The sequence below is a fragment of the Triticum aestivum genome, chromosome 3B (genome assembly GCF_018294505.1).
Source record: "Triticum aestivum cultivar Chinese Spring chromosome 3B, IWGSC CS RefSeq v2.1, whole genome shotgun sequence".
In the NCBI taxonomy this organism is placed as follows: domain Eukaryota; kingdom Viridiplantae; phylum Streptophyta; class Magnoliopsida; order Poales; family Poaceae; genus Triticum; species Triticum aestivum.
This window is the reverse complement of record NC_057801.1, coordinates 622,486,560-622,502,746: the sequence shown is the minus strand read 5'-3', so window position 1 is coordinate 622,502,746 and position 16,187 is coordinate 622,486,560. Positions and strand designations below refer to the sequence as shown.

General features: G+C 50.3%; 1 long non-coding RNA gene across 1 annotated transcript; it reads left to right on the top strand.

Annotated features, from left to right (window-relative positions):
* The first annotated feature begins 11,471 nt into the window (after positions 1-11,471).
* LOC123065884 (uncharacterized) lies at positions 11,472-14,308 on the top strand. The gene is made up of 2 exons (XR_006431159.1): positions 11,472-12,357; positions 13,994-14,308. It is a non-coding gene; the product is annotated as an uncharacterized lncRNA (long non-coding RNA).
* The last annotated feature ends 1,879 nt before the right edge of the window (positions 14,309-16,187 follow it).

The window sequence follows — 16,187 nt, the reverse complement described above, 5'->3', positions numbered from 1 at the left end:
GGACACGCCGCCTTATAACACATAATGAGAGTTGCCCGCCGATGGTAAGATGGCCTTTGTCGGTCTTGGCAATTACAAGCAACTACCAACGAGCCATGGCGAAGATAGTTGTGACAAAAGAGGAAAGATGGTTGAAGCCAGACCCAAAGTTCATCAAACTTAATGTGGACGCGGCCTTTTTTGCAGAGCAAGGAGTTGGAGCTACGGCAGCAATTATTAGAGATGAACGAGGTATTTTTCTTGCAGCTCAATGTAAGTTTATCCCATATGCAGCGGACGCAATGACATCAGAGGCAATGGCGATGAGAGACGGACTGAACTTGGCAAATAGCCTAGGGTTCCAGCGAGTTGGAGCGGAATCCGACTCTCTAACGGTGATCAACTGCTGCTCCGGTCAGAGTACTTGGTGGGACGCGGCGGCAGCGATATTCGCGGAATGTGTGGACATCTCTACCTTGATTGGGAAGGTCAACTTTAAGCATTGTTTTCGATCAGCAAATCAAGCGGCGCATGTGCTAGCTAATTTTAGTTATTGTAATAAACTTTCTTCTAGTTGGGCTGACGAGCCTCCAGATTGTCTGGTGAGCAAGCTCGTAGACGATGTATCTTTATGCATTAATCAATAAAGCTAGCCATGATGGCCTTCCCTCAAAAAAAAATTCTTCTATCGTACGGTTATAAAAAGTTGTATCAGACGTACCCACGGCGACAGGCCCAAATTTGGGCCGGCGCACGGGCACCTATTATTGCCCAATTTGTAATGGCTTTTGGCAATTTAATCCTTTTTTCTTACGAGGGGTAAGGGTTTTTATTTCAGTTCAATACAACAAGTGGTGCTTCGAGCAATGCGTGCGTAATTCACAAGACAATGAGCTACCCTATTTTGCGACCTAGCAATCTTACTTTGTTTGAACTCCCGTTCTTCCATAGAATGTTTAATTTCCTTGACTAAGTTACCAACAACAGATTTGGTGAGTGAAGCAACATCCGTCATCGATGAGAGGGCGCCCAAGGAGTCTGATTGGAATCCTGGACCCGCCCCGACCCGCTCCCGCGAGAGGGGGGACCCTACGCTGGCCGCCGCCAGCCCCACCCCTCCCCCCGCCACCGTTGGAGTGCGCCGCCCTTTTCATCCTTCGCGCGGGGTGGGCTGGTGCGGGACGGCCCCCCTCGGGTGTTTATGCAGCGCTGGGCAGGGCGCGACGACGGCGGTCCCCCCGGCGATGGCGGCGGCTGGTGGAGGCGTGTGGTGGGCTGCTGGGAGGTCGGCGAGGGGTGCTTGCAATGTGGGCTGCGTCGGGGCGGTGGCAGCCCGATCCAAATCTGGCGGGCCACTCCTCTAGCTCGTTGCACGCGGGCGGCGCGGGCCTAGATGGCGAGGTCCAGCTGTCGACGGCCCTTGGGTGTTAGTGGTGGTTGGAGCGCGGGGGCGCCACAGTGGGCTGGCCGGCGGCGTTGGCGGTTGGGTTGACCACGTCTAAGGTGCGGGTGGTGCGGGTCGGTGCGGGTGGCGACGCAAGCTGGGTGTCCTCCCTGTGCCAGTGGTGCTGGGTGGCGGAAGCACGCCTCCTTCCCCTAGCTCTAAGCCGGCGGCATGGCGGCGAGCCGGGGCTCGTGCTCGGGCAGATCTTGGCGGGGCCCGGGGCGAGTTGGAGTTCGTCCTCCGGGTTGGTGTGCTTGGGCTCGATCCGGGCGGTGCCCGTGGGCGTGGAGGTCCCTCTCCTTGCGGGTACACTGTGAGTTGGTGGTGGTCGGGGATTTGCTACACTGTCAAGTAGATCGGTGTTAAGTGCCATGGACATGGCGTCGTGCGAGCACGCTCGGCGACGGCCGTCGGGAATGACGGGGTAGTGTCTTCTCCGGTCCACCGAGACTGGCTGGAGACGCAGGCGTGGATGCCTCCTACTGTGGAGGCGTCGACCCATACTCCATGGCTGAAGCCGGGCTAGGAGTGAAAGGAGACCCCTTTTACTCTTCCTACCATGGTGGACGCATCATGACGTGGACGGTTAGTGGAGCCTTGGACATGTATGCCGGGGTGACGGCCCTGGATGGCGGTCCGCATGGTTGGCTCTCCGGAGGGCGCCATGGCGACGGTGATGGCATTCTCTCTTGATCGTGTGGGCGGCGAGAGGTGGTGCGGCGGGTGGCTCTAGCGCACTCTTGTCCACGATGATGTTGGTGCCCCGATCCGGATCTGGAGTTCTGGGCTCGCCACTCTTGCCCTGGAGACCTCGTTTTGGGGACACGGTGGAGTTGTCGAACGAAAGCTCTGTGCTTTGTCGCCGACGACGGTGACACTCGTGGACGCCGTTATCTTCCTGTAGACGTCGTCGTGGCGCTCATCTCTGTTACCGGGTTCGGGGTGAAAACCTATGTCTATCGGGACTCGACAACGGCAATGCCTTTTCCTCCTGGGGGCGTTGTCGTGGAACTTAGGTGCTATAGGGCTTAGGGTGGTGTTGTTCTCAGTTCTTGTTGTACTCTATTTCGGTTGCGTAGCCGCGTGCGTGTTGCGTGATCAGGTTTGCCTAGGATCGGCATTGTTTGAGGGTTACCCCATCCCCTTGTATCGTTCGTCCATGTACTCTATGTGATTGATGCTTTATATATAAAACGGGGCGAAAGCCTGTCTCGAGAGAAGGAGTCTGATTGTACTATGACAGGGGAACTAGACCATGAATGCTAGTGACATTCCTATCACTAATTGCTTGTATTTCAGCCTCCAATGCATTGTTGCAGTAAAATAGAACCTGGCAAGATGCAAAAATTACATCCTCCTTTCATCTCTTAAGATCATGCCTGCACCTGCTGATCCATCTGAAGAAAATGAACCATCTACCATCAGAGCATCTCCAGCCTCGCCCCCCCCCCAGGCCCCCCAGGCCATTTTTTGCCATCAACGCCCAAAAACGGCCCAGTCTCGCCCTCAGGAGCCCGTTTTTCGTCGGTTTTGGCTGAAACTGGTGCCGGCGGACCCAGGCCGAATCCGGCGCGCTAGGGGCACCAGGGAAAGCGATTTTGGCGCAAACGGGAATGAGCCCGCCGAGTCAGCAACACGCCGCTTCGTCGTCCTCATCGCATCGGTTCCCGCGAGAATCAATGCCAAGGCTGTCGCGCCGGTCAGCCTCCATTGATGCCTCACGGGGGGCACAGTGAAGGCGCCGCGACGCGCTTCCCGCCCACTCCAAGCCATGCGTCTCCCGGCATGCAGGTGCGTCATCAGCGTCGGGCGTACGCGGAGATCGTGGCCCGGCGCCGCGGACGCAAGGAGGGTGGTGTCGTCGTCCTCGACAGCAACAACGAGGACGAGCCCGGGCCTTCCAACCCCAGGCGCGTCGGCGACCCTGGTTAGGGGTGCAGTAGGGACGGCGGTGGCTTCGGCGGGGCGCAGGGCGGCGGCGACAACGGCGGCGACTACACCCGGTTCTACAGGCTCTTCGGCATGTAGAAGGCAGGCGGCAGCCGTGCCGTAGTAGGGCTAGGTGTAGTTCTAGGCGTAGTTTGTATGCTCCTCTGTTTTTGTACAAATTTCAGTGAAAAATCGCCAAGTTTGTGCCATATTCGTATCAGATCACCGAGTTTGCGCGATTTTGGGGCGATCTGGGGTGACGACTGGTAACGCAATCGCCCCCACGCCGAAAGCAAACGCTGATTCGGCCCCAGACAACCCTTTTTCAGCATCCTGGGGGGGCGAACTGCTGGAGATGCTCTCAGGGCCAGCCAACCCGTCGGTGGCAAGGACCATGGAGGCGACGGCGCTGGACTCCTGACTGGTTGTCCCATACCAAGGTCGACGATCGGGGTTTTGTCTTTAATGATCTGTTCCTCAGAGAAGTGATGTACATCGTGTACTGAATTTAGATAGCTGCACAGAAACGTCTTTATAACTTCAGATGGGAATCGATCGATATGGAACTAATTATAATCAGAATACTAGGCCCGTGCGAACTAATCTGTGGTTGGATCGTTAGAGGGACGGTGGTATCCCTAGCCCATCAGGATTTAAATCCTGATGCTCACATTTATTTCTGGATTTATTTCAGGATTTCCGGCGATGCGCATTCAGTGGGAGGAGACGTTCCCGTCAATGACGAGGTGTCCACGATGACTTCGTAAATTTCAAGATGATATGTCGGCTCAGTCTTTCGGAGGTGCTCATAGGGGTAAGGTGTGTGTGTGTTCATATGCGTGAGTGTATGCATGTGTATATGAACGCTTGTGTCTGTACTGATGTTAAAAAAAGAAATACTAGGCCCGTAAGTTTTTTTTGTTTTTTTACCGCTGTTGTTGGAGCGGCGCGTGTATGGAAGAATTCTTGGGCGTTTTTCTTTTTTTACCTGGTCGTGCGTTTACTACGTTCGATTTTTAAAAAAATGGAACACTGTGGTTCCATTACTCAAACAGGCGCAGCACGGTCGCTGGCCAACAGCACACTTACATCATCCGGCACTGCCTCCAACCACAGCCGTTGGAGCTCTTGGCCATTGCTACCCAACGCAGCAAAGGCGTGGGCGACTTTATTACAGTCTCGAGGAACAAATGAGAAAGCAAATGTGTTGAAATTAAGACGGATAAACTGGCGGATATAATTGGCGGATATCTCTGAAGAGAACACCTTCCGGGGCCCGATCATACTCGAAGCTCTGTACCGCATGCAGGAGGGTTTGGCAATCCGATTCCAGCACTATGTTGGAGATCCCCCATACTGCAGCAGCCGACAGCGCCTGAAGGCAAGCCTCCGCTTCAGTCTGAATAGCACTGACTGCATGTTTAATCTTTCCTGCCCCCGCCCCGACTGCATCTCCAGTATTATCGCGGATTACAAATCCCCATCCTCCGGACCCTGCAGTACTATGGAACGCCCCATCAACATTGATTTTCAATTGATCCCCATCAGGCTTTGTCCATCTGCATGCCGGTCTGGCGCTCTGTTCCTTTACTGATTTCATTTTGAGCTGCAGGTGTTCCAAAGCCCAGGATCTCACTTGACCAGTCGTGCTCTCCACCTGGCACATCTTCTCCCCTTTGTTTAATTTATTCCTTTGGCTCCACCATTTCCATAGCATGCATGCCACTAGCACTTGGTCATGTTCACGTAATGTGATGATCTGCTGCACCACTTCCCTGGCATTTGCACAGGCACAAAGCTGTAGTCCAACCTCTTCCAACTACATTTCTCTCCAGAGTTTTCTCACCTCCTTGCATCTTATGAATAAATGGCACCCATCTTCATCCAGTCTTCGGCAGCACAAACAGAGAGTATCACATTCAATCCCCTTACGGTTGATGTTCGATTTGACTGGCAGGCTATTGTGAGCCAGACGCCACAGGAACTGTTGCACCTTGGGTGGGCAGGGTATGTCCCAAAGCTTTTTCCAGTCAATCGCCGGCTGTACTGGGTTGATAGTAGTAGGAACAGCTGCATCATCTCTAGCTTTTATATAGACCTGATACGCCGACTTGACGGAGAATTGGCCCCTCCCATCATAGTGCCACGCGTGAAAATCCTCAAAATTCTCTCTTATAGGTGTTGCCAATATGACAGCAGCATCTTCAGGCCAAAAAATGTCCCGGACTAGCTGCTCATCCCAAGTCATTGTCATAGGGTCAATAAGCTCCGACGCTGTAGTAAGTACACAGTTGCCCCGCGGGGTTCGAGGCTGTCGTGTTCCATCCTTGGCGAGCCACGGATCAGACCAGATGTTTATATTGGTTCTATCTCCCACCCTCCATATAACTCCTTCTTTCAGCAATTGCACACCTTTAAGGATACTTCGCCAAGTACATGAGATTCCCGCCTTTGGTTGAGCATCCAGAATTGATGTATCAGGGAAGTATTTGGCCTTGAGGAGTCGGGCACATAAGGAGTCAGGGACTGTGAGCATTCGCCAAGCCTGCCTAGCGAGGATGGCAAGGTTAAACCCATGCAAATCTCTGAACCCCATACCCCCTTTACTCTTTGGTCGCGTAAGTAACTCCCAGCTTAGCCAGTGAATTTTCTTCATATCATCTTGCTGAGCCCACCAATATCTGCAGATCATTGCCCCCATTTGCTCGCATAGTGATTTTGTCAGGTGGAAGCACGACATAGCAAAAGTGGGAATCGCTTGTGCACAAGCCTTGATCAGCATGTCCTTAGCTGCCCTTGAGAGTAGCCGCTCGATCCAGCCTTGAATCTTCTTCCATATTCTGTCCTTAAGATACTCAAAGACCTGGAATTTTGCTGCACCAACATACACAGGAAGTCTGAGATATTTTTCAGTTCTAGCATCTGCCCATATGTTCAAAATATTCAGCACCACTTGTCGGTCCTCACTCCTTGTGTTCTTACTGAACATCACTGAAGACTTATCAAAATTTATCATCTGCCCCGAACAATTCTCATATAGTTCTAGCACATGTTGCAGTGTTGTGGCACTTTCGCCATTGGCTTTCATTAGTACCAACGAGTCATCTGCGAACAACAAATGGTTGAGACTTGGAGCAGTACTACACAGTTTTAAACCCTTCAAACTACCATCTACCTCAGCTTTATTCAGCAGTGAAGAAAACCCTTCAGCACACAGCAAAAAAAGGTAAGGAGACAGTGGATCTCCTTGGCGTAATCCTCTTTGTGGGACAATCTCCTTTGTATAGCGCCCATTAATTTTGACCCTGTATTACACCGATGAGATGCAGAGCATGATTCTATCAATCCACCTTCTGTCAAAGCCCATTTTTTCCATCATTTTTTCCAGAAACTTCCACTCCACCCGGTCATAAGCCTTACTCATATCCAATTTGATAGTAGCACCATCTCTTCCCTTCCTCTTATTCTGCATATAATGTGTGCATTCATAGGCAATCAAGATATTATCTGTAATGAGCCGGCCAGGTACAAATGCGCTTCGATTTGGAGATATAATGTCAGAGAGGATTTGTTTGAGTCTATTTGCCAGTACCTTTGACACCAACTTATATACCACATTACATAAACTTATTGGTCTCAGGTCCTTCATACTGTCCGGTTTTTTTGTCTTGGGGATCAAAACCACACAAGTATCATTCCACCCTACTGGCATAGGCCCTCCATTAAGAACACTCAGTACCTTATGCAAAACTTTATCACCAACAATATCCCAACATCTTTTGTAAAACAAGGAAGGCATCCCATATGGTCCAGGAGCCTTGAGATCTCCAATACTATCAAGAGCAGCCAGTACTTCCTTCTCAGTGAACTCCTTGCAAAGCAATTCGTTCATGGCTAGAGTCACTCTTGTGTCAATGTGGCCCAAGAGTTCCTCCAGACGGGTACCTGCAAAAGAAGTGAAAATGTTTTTAAAATAGTTAGTTACTACTTCCTTCATGGCTCCCTCCTCCTCCACCACACTCCCATCCTCTCTCTTTAACCTCTTTATTCTGTTCACCCTTCTCCTCTCCGAAGCATAGGCATGTAAAAAAAATTGTATTTCTATCCCCTCATTTAAGCCAGTCAACATGAGCCCTCTGCTTCCAATAAAGCTCATGTTGTTCCTCGAGTCTTGGAAGTTTAAACCGGAGTAGCCCTTCTCTTTTAACTGAGTAAATAACATAAAACTACTACAATTCGGGATAGGGTTTCAAAAAACTACCGAATTTATTTTTTTCGCTGATAACTTCCAAGTCCGGGGTGGGCTGTTTCAAAAAGCCCAAATCGCAGTGTGCTTAAAGGTTAAACCGTTTTCTGACAGATATGGCCCACACGTCAGGTTCCACGTGGCACAAAAGTCAACGCCGTTAACTGAACAGTTATGTTGACCGTTATGACTGGTGGGGCCCACATGTCATACTCAATAAAATTTCCAATGAGAAAAAACAATCGAATTTTATCCCTGACCGGTGCCGTCATCCACCTACCTCACGAGCGGACAAGCACGCACCAGGAGCGCGACCTACCGCCGCCGCCCATCGATCCCGCTTCCTGGTGCCCTCCGTCGTCGCCGGCGAGGTCGCCGCCGACCGCTGCACTCCATCCGCCACCCGCCGCATGTTCCCTTCTCCGGCCTCAAAGATCGCCGGCTGCGGCCATTGATGTGACGTCCGAGCTCAGCCCGGCACCGCGCCGCCGCGCCCCGCCGGCAGCAGGACCGCACCACCTCCTCCTACCTCTCCCCACGCCGGCAGCTGTATCGCAGCCGGCTCCCACTCCTGCAAGAGCGAACGCACACGCAAAGCCCCGCGTGCTCTCCCGGAATCCGGGCGGTGACCGCTCCCGCCGAGTGCAGGCCCGACGCGCGAGAGGGTGGCCAGGTCGGGGAGAGCTACAACAGCCACCAGAATCGGGCCTTTGGCGTTGGCCGGTGATGGCTGCGCCCCGCCGCCTGCAGCGTACGGGCCAGCAAATCTGCTCGCCGTATGGCCATGGACGGTACCAGCCTGCCTTCCACCTCGACCTGCGCCTCCCGACCCGCCATGGTCACACCTGAGGTCGCACGCCGGATCCAGCAAGCTCTCCTCGCCGACGAGCCAGCAAGCTCTCCTCCCCGGCGAGCCACCAATCTCTCCTCCCGGCGAGCTGCACGCACATAAGGTGCTCGACAAAATGGGGCATAGAGAAAATGATTCAAAAGAGAAGGTTGAGGCTGACAGGTGGACCCCACGTGTAAGCTAACGGTCAAACAAACAGTCAAACAAACGGTCTGTTTAGGTGCGGGCCCTACCTGTCATAATCTGGATTGATTTTAAATCACACTGCGATTTGGGTTTTTTGAAACAGTCAACCTCGGACTTGGTAGTTATCAGCGAAAAAAATAATTTCGGTAGTTTTTTGAAACCTTAGCCTGAATTGTAGTAGTTTTATGCTATTTACTCCTTTTAACTTGATCTGGCCCAATTTGTCTCCTTCTACAAATTTCCAGTTCTTTCTTTAGCCGGGAGATCCTCTTCTCAATGTCCCCAAGGATATTTTTATTCCATATACATAGCTTGCTCATAACTCCCTTCAGTGCCTCCCCCACCTTCTGTTGATTCTCCCCTATCTCCCTCTCCCATTTCTTCTTTAATGATCTCCTTGCATTCTTCTTCCTCCAGCCACCGAGCTTCAAATCTAGGCACCATACTTCCACCCGATCTCACTCTACTTTCTGCCAACCCTGTGGTATCGATGATAATAGGACGATGATCAGAATGGTGGGGGTCTCCATTCATCACCGTAACAGCTGGGAATCTATCTCTCCATTCATGCGAAGCAACCGCCCTATCGAGCCTGTCCTGAATGTACTTTTGTGCGGTGTGGCTATGGTTACGCCACGTGAAGACATCTCCCATGAAGCCGAGGTCATGCAGCTCACACTCCTCCAAAGTCATCTTAAACATGTCCATACACGCTTGTGACCGGGGCACCCCTCCTTCCTTCTCCCAAGAGTGCAGCACTTCATTGAAGTCCCCTGCACACAGCCAAGGCTTGTTATTTTACAGTTTCAGTGTATGCAGTAATTTCCATGTTCGCTCCTTCTCCTCCATCTTCAGCTCCCCATAAATTCATGTAAATCTCCAAGTGAACCCATCCTCTTCAGTAATCTCCATGTCGATGTGTTATCGAGATACAAACCCAATAAGCTTCACATCCACCTCTCTCTCTCTTCCAGAATAGAGCTAAACCACCTCCTTTTCCACAACAGTCCTTTGCCACCATGTGAGGCATACCCAGTTTCCATCTTAGCCCTTCCAACCTATCACGCACCATCCTTGTCTCTGACAAAAACAACACGTCGGGGTCTTCCCTCTTCTGGACGTCCAGAAGGCCTTTAATTGTCGGGCCATTCCCCAACCCCCGATAATTCCACGTTATTAGCTTCATTGATCCCCGCGGGACTGCTCCGGTAGCCCCGCTTTAGTTGTTTTTGGTAGCTCGACCTCCTCGATAACATCCTGGTCCTCCTTCCTCATCTTCTTCTGTGTGTTTAGGTCATCTATCTCCATATATTCTCCTCCCCGCTTCCCCACCATACTGCCAATCACTTCTTGGGTCGCCACAAAACCCTCCCGCTGCTGCCTCTTGAACTTTCTGCCCTTCTTCTCCTTTTCATTCTTCCCTCCATTCTTGTTGTTTAAAGCACCATTGTCCGTCCCATTTTTACTTAAGTCTCCTTCTGCACGATCTTCCCCATTACCTCCCCCCCCCCCCCATTTCAGAAGCCTTCTACGAGTGTGGATCAATCTGCATGTTACTTTGTATATGTATCTCCTTATTTACTTCAGCCACCTCCTTAGGGAACGACAATTGTTTCACTGCAACACTCTTATTTTTGTCATTACTGTCATACTTCTCTGCTGCTACCTTAATCTTCAGTGGGCTCGTAACCTCCTCACCCCCTCCACCAGTGTGTCCACTGCTCCCAGAGCTCGTCCCATCCTTCCTCCACGTGGGGGCATCGCTGCCTGACCCACCGCTTCCTCTGCCAAAGTTGTATATCCTCCGGTCCCCCTGATTCTGTCCGCCACCCCCGCCCCTACCTCCACTAGAGCTCCTACTCCCGCCACTCCCTCTTCTATCATACCATTTCCCCCTTCCTCCTTCATCTCCCTTCTTGTATTCCTCCTCTGCCCGCATCCATGGACCAAACTGAGGTGCTTCGCCCTTTACCGGTTTTGTCACACACTCTTTGTCACCATGACCAATAATACCACATGTATAACGGAAATCTGGCAAGTGCTTGTATTCAAATCTACACCAGAGAAGCTTCTTCTTTCTCCTCTTCTCGCTGTCCTTTCCCTCCACCGTACACTTGGTTTTCTCCTCTTCTCTCTCCAGAACAAAACCTCTCATCAGAGGTAACTTGATATCCAGTTTGACTTTAACTCGAAGGAATTTACCCGCCGCCTTGCCATCATGACCCACATCCACCTCCACTAACTCATGGAAGTCCTTTCCAATCAGCTCACCCGTAGCCCGGTTCATCGATCCCAACGGCAGCCCAAAGACAAGGACCCACATAGGTATGATGTTGAACTCGTACTCATCCACAGTCTTGTCAGTGTCGAACTCCTCCATGACTAGTAACTCCTTGTCAAACCACCACGGCCCATCCTCAAGCGCTCTCCTCCAACCCGATGCCTGCCGAAACGTGAACAGAAACGTATTTTCTTCTAGCTCCTTACAGTCCAGCCCCTTGATTGGGCACCAGATCCTTCCCAGCGTGTTCCCAACTACCCCAGCATGCGCCGGCCTCTCCGAGAACAACCTTCCCACCGCCTGCAGTTCATCCGGCACCCAACAACCTTCCGAGAACCACGTTCGATTTGGTGTTGTGGTTGCCCAGCGACGCGTGTACATGGGAGTACCGGAGAGTTCGCTACCGCTTTAACCGAGCTTTCTTTGTTTGAAATGTTCAGTTTTTAGGCACGTTTTGTGCGCCCCTTCTCGGTTCTTCCGGTGGCCGGTATTTTTTGAAGCGGTTGCCGCTCTGATCGGGTTTCCTAGACCTGGATTCTCTCCCTCTCCCGAAGACTCTCATGTGCCCTTCTTCACTGCCGTACAAGCGATGACCAGGCGGCCACGAACAAGCACCCGTTGCAAGCAACGCCATGCCCGGCGGAGACATTCACCAATGAGTGCTTCGTCCCTCCGGGAAACAGGATCTTGGATCTCAGGAACTCGCCGACCAAGCAGGAGGCTTTCAGTCTTTCACGCAGAAGGCTGGTGGTCCTCCGCGCCCGGCGCCAGGGCCTCCCTCTTCGTCGCACTGGGCCATGACGGCGAGCCCGGGGGAGTGCGGCCACGCTGGCCTCAGCCCGCGCGAGCGACGCGTTCTACCGTCGTTCCCGGCATGTCCTGGTCAAGCCGGTAATCTCGCGCCCATCCGGACCGCCGGTGCACTGCGGTATCATGCCACCGGAGCCCTCCGTCCCGCGTCGTCATCGTGGGGAGCTGCTCGCCTCGGCAATGCTAGTGCAGAAGGCGGGTCGGGCTTTTCACCATCGCCATTTATGACGTATTACATTGTCGTCAAGATGGGCACGCCGAGCGGTGACAACGTGGCACCCAGGGGTGTGGGGATGGCGACGCCGCGAGCTCCCCGGCTGACCACCGGCGATTTTGGAGATCTACCTCGCCGGAGCCTATCCGGTTCAGGTTGGACCGGTTCACACCATCCGTGGATGCCTCTCCAAAGAGAAGATCATTGGCCTCTCTCGCATACAGGCCGCCAAGAAGCTATTCCTTTGGGTTTGGATTTTTGACATTGTGGGCTTGCGGCGCATCTCAAGGAGCCTTGGAGTTCGTCTCGGAGGTTTTGTCTGCATCGCTATTCGACATGTGCCTGTCTGCGGCGCCAGCGTCGGCGTGCAGCTCGTGGCTGGGGTCATCCAGGAACGTCCCTGCTTCCAATTGCAGAGGTATGGAATTGGGACTGATTCAGTTCTAGCGTTCTGCTGTTTGAATTAGGGGCTTTAAGTGGTTTCGCCTTTCCATACTTTGGGTGGAGTCGGAATCGGATCAGTATACTTGTGGTTTGGTGCACTTTGAACTTCCAATAGTCAATTTACTCTGGCATTGATTGAACGCTAGAATATACAGGTTAAATTTCAGCATTACATAGTGTAGTTTCGAATTTTGTAGGCTGATTGTAATCCGGATGAGAACTGTAGTTGTTAGGCATGTCTTATAATCGATGACCATGTAAGCATCGTCGTCCTATGTGTATTTGTAGTCTTGAATGTCACCCTCCCTGAACACATGTTGTAGAAAACGCTTTTTGTCTGAATGACTGTCCTGATGTTTTTTCTTCAGACCAATTTCATTTGTAGGTAACTGTTGCTGTGAATGCTACCATCACTGCTATCTCACATAAAGTTGAGAGTTCTATCATGAGATTTGCCTTGGTCCTTAGATAGTGTGCTCACGTGAATTTCTTCAAATTTCAATCTCGATATTAAAGCAATTGAAATGTTTGCATACACCCCGGTGTTTGGGTAATGTCTAGAGCTCTTGTGGGTTCTCTGCTTCAGACATCTTCCATGCCAATGAATCTAAAAATACAGTTGATTGTTCTGGGAAGCTGAGTTAAAGTGCTATCATTAAATTCCTTTCTGAGTCAGGCGAAGTGGTAAAGCAAACCAGCACTAGAGCAGGGCTATGGCAAGCATTCCTTTTACGAGAGCAAGATGGATCGAATAAGTCGCCTGAAGGGCTCCATCCCAAGTCAGATGACAGTAAGGTGTCGCCCTTAATAGCTTATAAAAGCTTAGCTTTCGGTCTCTGCACATCCCAATGTGTGGCCTGCTTGAGTGTTCCCCAATGTATATGGTATAATGAAAACAAACGGTAGTGATTATGAAACTATATTGGTTACTTTAAATCTTACTACTGGACTCTCTGTACACATCACTAGCATTTTTCGTCTTCAAACAGTCTCATTGTTGTCATTAGCTTCTGTTTGTTTACCAGGAAGCATCCGTTTTGGAAGCTGACCAGTACTAAATAATGCTAATTCAGGGGCGGACCTAGACTGAAAATTACCCGGTGTCCACATAGAAAAACATATGCCTACATGTCAAACAATCAATGGTCTACACACTAAATCAATGGATTATATTAAGCAAGTGCAAATTTCACCCGGTGCCGGTGACACCGGCAAGCTGTACGTAGCTTCGCCCCTGTGCTAATTGGACTTGATTTATTTGTTTACGTCAAAAGTTTGACAAGTTGTTCTCAACATCCAAAATTATTCTCTCATGTTCTTGATGTTTCCAGTTTTATCTAGAAGCATTCTTCCTAAATTAGGTGATAGTTCTCTGTATCCTCATGGTAATGATATATTTCCCCGGTTAATTAATATTTTGTACGATGAAAGTTCAAGTATGCAAGAATCAAACTGCAGATTAGTTATAGGTGCCTGTCTGCAGAATCATCATGGTTCGCCTCTTATCTCAAATTCTCTTTATCACCTATTTCTTTTTGCCTTGCATCTGTTGCGGATACGTTCCTATGCCCTTTCCTCTCTCCATCTTCTAATCTCTTGTGAATTTTCAGGCCGGCGCCCGAGCCCAGCCTGACTGCCTGGCGGCTGCTCTCCACGCCTACCGTCCGTCTCTTCCTCCGACGCCAACAACAGCGCTGGGTCTTTGCCCTCCTGATGAAAAACGGTCAGGTGATCCCTTTTATTTTTCTCTTCTGGTCGCACTCTCAATTTGGCTCACCTCCATCCGTCCCTAAATTCTCTTCTGGCTCTCCTAGCTTCTGTGGTATAGGTCGTGCTGCTCATGATCATCCCACTGTGCACCAACTGGCAAACTGAGGCATTATATTTGCAATCACCGTAACTTAGCCATGCCATTTTCGTTTTTACAGATTTGGGTTCATGCGTGTGTAATAATGAGGTAACTCATGCTATTAACGGAATATACGCAGAATGCATATATAGGAGACGAAAGCGAAGAACAGAGTGTTCAGTTTTTTTCTTCAAACAAATCAATGTACTCACACGACATGAAGATAAATAAGGAGGTCATAGTGCTACTGAAGATCCGCAACACTTGCACCATGGAAGAGGCCGGACATAGATGGGTAGAAGTACAGCATAGCCAGGTTTCCTCTGTTGACGCTGGCGTTATCGGTCACTTGGAGCGCCATTGGAGCCACGGGGAGCGCCATTGGAACCGCTGGATGTCCTCTCTACGTGTGTTCTCGTGGGTGTGCTTATTGTGTCGTGTGAGACAAGAGATGAAGGTAAATGGCCGCAGGAATAAAAGGGGGCCGGGCGGCATGGATTGTCGGTGCGTCCGCATGGCAGTTTTTGCAACGGGTAACTGCATCGTCGCGCCGCGCCTGGCGCAACCGCTTGCACACAAACGTGCGTGATCGTGCGTCGGCCCCAAACACTGGCAGCGTGCGTGGAGGGATGAGGGCAGAGCACCTGGAGCGACGCGAGAGCAGAGCGCGCGCGGCGGGACGCGAGCAGAGCGCACCGCGGCCGCCTGAACCGCAAGCAACCACACGCATAGAGTAGTTGAACACGCAGGAAATGGTCGCCTACAAGCCAGCCGACAGTTGCGTCGCTGCGTAGAGAGCTGCCGTGTGGTACCACCTCCGTCTAGTCTATAGTCTCCTTTATATTTCGTGTCATACTTTGCCCTCAAATTTAACCAATAAAATGTTAATGCATATTTTAAAAATTATATAATTGGAAACTATGTTCAAATACAAATCCAACTATATAATCTTTGGCGACATGCACTCGTATTTTATTAGTTAAATCATACTTATAAACCAGGATGGTGATATAGTAGGTAATTAAATCGCAAACATTTTTTTTATTAACCGTATGTGTACATGGCCTTTCGTCCTCCTCTCGCATGTCTTGTCACCCCGCTGCCGCGGACGGCTTACAGCGCAAGCTTGCACGATGCGCGGGGGCATTCTTTTAGAAGAAAATATGCCCTAGAGGCAATAATAAAGTTATTATTTATTTCTTTATTTCATGATAAATGTTTATTATTCATGCTAGAATTGTATTAACCGGAAACATAATACATGTGTGAATACATAGACAAACATAGTGTCACTAGTATGCCTCTACTTGACTAGCTCATGAATCAAAGATGGTTAAGTTTCCTAGCCATGGACATGAGTTGTCATTTGATTAACGAGATCACATCATTAGGAGAATGATGTGATTGACTTGACCCATTCCGTTAGCTTAGCACTTGATCGTTTAGTATGTTGCTATTGCTTTCTTCATGACTTATACATGTTCCTATGACTATGAGATTATGCAACTCCCGTTTACCGGAGGAACACTTTGTGTGCTACCAAACGTCACAACGTAACTGGGTGATTATAAAGGAGCTCTACAGGTGTCTCCAAAGGTACATGTTGAGTTGGCGTATTTCGAGATTAGGTTTTGTCACTTCGATTGTCGGAGAGGTATCTCTGGGCCCTCTCGGTAATGCACATCACTATAAGCCTTGCAAGCAATGTAGCTAATGAGTTAGTTACGAAATGATGCATTACGTAACGAGTAAAGAGACTTGTCGGTAATGAGATTGAACTAGGTATTGGATACCGACGATCGAATCTTGGGCAAGTAACATACCGATGACAAAGGGAACAACGTATGTTGTTATGCGGTTTGACCGATAAAGATCTTCGTAGAATATGTAGGAGCCAATATGAGCATCCAGGTTCCTCTATTGGTTATTGACCGGAAACAGTTCTAGGTCATGTC